General features: G+C 41.4%; 1 pseudogene; it reads left to right on the top strand.

Annotated features, from left to right (window-relative positions):
- Positions 1-1703: 1703 nt before the first annotated feature.
- On the top strand, positions 1704-1999 carry LOC113563184 (annotated as a pseudogene).
- The last annotated feature ends 1052 nt before the right edge of the window (positions 2000-3051 follow it).

Below are 3051 nucleotides of genomic sequence, written 5' to 3'. Positions count from 1 at the left end.
TCACTGTGCGCTGTACGAAAAAGATGATCAGATCGGAGAAGGGAGAGGGACTAATCATCAGGGGCTCGCGTGAAATAAAAATCACGCACGCGGAGAGACGCGGCGATTTTCGCCTGCCTCGGCTCGGGCGAAAATTAATTAAAAAGTAATTATGGTACACGATATGTGCTCTTAAATTAGTTTTCAATCTGCGTGCTCGGCCGCGAGATTAATATTGACGTAAGTACGAATTACTTGTCGCGGCTTTGAAGTCAGGTTTTCCGATCGATAATCGCGAAATCGCGCCGCGCGCCTTCCTCTCCGCCTTGCTTTTCAGCTTGCGAAACCTTACCTACGGTGCCCTAAAGGTCCATGTATCTTTCGTGCGAGGGCGCCTTAACGACTCTACCCCAGTCACTCTTCGCCAGTCGATCCTTAATTTACTCTCGAGGCTGGTTCCTGGAAGCTTTCGCCGCATAATTAATAAACGGGCGCCGGCTACGATTGCTAATTGCAGATTAATTAATCGCCCGGCCGAAATTTAATAAGACCACCGTAATTGATACGTGCCGAGGTTCACGCTCCGCTCGATAATTACTAATTATATAGCTGATTAGTCTGACCAGCTGACTCACTGCATCAAGCGAAATTATTATCCGGGAGGAATCATATTTTCGTTTTAAGACGGCCGCGTTAATCCACTTGCCTGCAAGAAGCGCGAATAATATTTTTCTCTGATTCTCAGATAACGCTCGCCCCCGACTAGAAATTTATCCAGTGGTCCTGATCAGGTTGACCTTATTTTATTATCAGGTCCTGATAAGGTAAATTCATCAGGACCTGATCAGTCATGTAACGCAGCACAATAGTTAGGTCCTTATCTGGATATCCTCATCAGGTTTATATCGGGTTGAATTATTAAATCCTTACTACCCAGACAGCACCAAGTCGTCTAAAGGATTACTAAAACTTGATATTTTCGGTGAGTGTAAGAGTCCTTAGAACATATACTACTAGTATATGTTCTAAGTAAGAGTCCAAAAGAAGAGAAGATTAGAGTACCGGATCGATTTTCCAGATGGTTAGGTTAGGTTAGGTTAGGTTATTTGTAAGGTGCTAATCAAATGTTTCTTGCGAGAACGTCACGCCTGACCTGGCCATCTATCGGTCGCTTAGTGAATCAGAGGCGGGAAACACACACTTGTGTTGATTTTTGTCTCTTATTGTTCCATAATCGAGTACATTGAAATGTATATGATATAAAAATAATTACTACTCGCAAATTAAGTGGAAATTACTATTCTTTCTACATTAAGTATATAACGTATTGGGTCGTCCGGAAAGTTCGTGCCGATTTTTAATAGATGGCGTTGGAATATGTCTGAATATATCAATGTTATTGAAAACATACGATTTATATACATATGCTTAAAGGTGACATTTCAACGCATCTTTAGGAAAAAAGTTGTTTGAGATAAATTGATTCGTGTCAATTTTGTACTCTTTTGAAGATGGAAGAAAACAAAGAACATTTTAGACACTTGATGCTTTTCTATTACCGGAAAGGCAAAAATGCCTCACAAGCAACAAATTCGATATGTTCTGTTTACGGAGAAGGCGCTTTAGCTGAAAGAACCGTACGTAAGTGGTTCGCTAAGTTTAGAGCTGGTGATTTTAACCTTAAAGACCAAGAACGCTCGGGCAGACCCTCTACTACTGATGATGACCAAATCAAGACACTGATCGAGAATAACCCACGCTACACAACACGTGAATTAGCAGAGATACTGAAAATATCGAAAACCACTGTCCACGATCATGTAGTGAAGCTTGGTTACGTAAGTCGCTATGATGTATGGGTTCCGCATAATTTGGCCGAAAAAATTTAATGGATCGCATTTCCATCTGCGACTCGCTGTACAAGCGCAACGAAAACGTACCATTTTTGAAGCAATTAGTGACGGGTGACGAAAAATGGATCATTTACAACAATGTAGAACGAAAAAGATCCTGGGATAAGCGAAATGAACCAGCATTAACCACTCCGAAAGCCGGCCTTCATCCAAAAAAAGTCATGCTCTGTGTCTGGTGGGATTGGAAAGGAATCCTATATTATGAGCTCCTACCACACAACCAAACGATAAATGCAGATAAGTACTGCTCGCAACTGGACGAATTAAAGACAGCGATTCAGGAAAAACGTCCAGAATTAGCTGATAGGAAGGGCGTCGTGTTCCATCAGGACAATGCCAGACCTCATGTTTCTTTGACTACCCGACAAAAATTGTTGGAGTTTGGCTGGGATGTGCCACCTCACCCACCGTATTCACCAGACATTGCACCTTCAGACTTTCACTTATTTAGGTCTTTGCAAAATTCTCTTAGCGGCAAGAACTTCAACTCTTTGATCGACATAAAAAACCACCTTGAGGAGTTTTTCGCCGAGAAACCTAAGAAGTTCTGGGAGAATGGAATCTTCCAGTTGCGTGAAAGATGGACGAAGGTTGTGAAACAAAACGGTGCATACATAAGTCAATAAATATTGATCGACATAAAAAAATGTTGCCTTTGAATTTTCCTTCAAAATCGGCACGAACTTTCCGGACGACCCAATACATATGCTTAAAGGTGACATTTCAACGCATCTTTAGGAAAAAAGTTGTTTCAGATAAATTGATTCGTGTCAGTTTTGTACTCTTTTGAAGATGGAAGAAAACAAAGAACATTTTAGACACTTGATGCTTTTCTATTACCGGAAAGGCAAAAATGCCTCACAAGCAACAAATTCGATATGTTCTGTTTACGGAGAAGGCGCTTTAGCTGAAAGAACCGTACGTAAGTGGTTCGCTAAGTTTAGAGCTGGTGATTTTAACCTTAAAGACCAAGAACGCTCGGGCAGACCCTCTACTACTGATGATGACCAAATCAAGACACTGATCGAGAATAACCCACGCTACACGACACGTGAATTAGCAGAGATACTGAAAATATCGAAAACCACTGTCCACGATCATGTAGTGAAGCTTGGTTACGTAAGTCGCTATTATGTATGGGTTCCGCATAATTTGACCG

Source organism: Ooceraea biroi, chromosome 13, assembly GCF_003672135.1.
Source record: "Ooceraea biroi isolate clonal line C1 chromosome 13, Obir_v5.4, whole genome shotgun sequence".
NCBI classification, from domain to species: domain Eukaryota; kingdom Metazoa; phylum Arthropoda; class Insecta; order Hymenoptera; family Formicidae; genus Ooceraea; species Ooceraea biroi.
The sequence above is the reverse complement of the archived record's forward strand: the minus strand, read 5'-3'. Positions and strand labels throughout refer to the sequence as shown.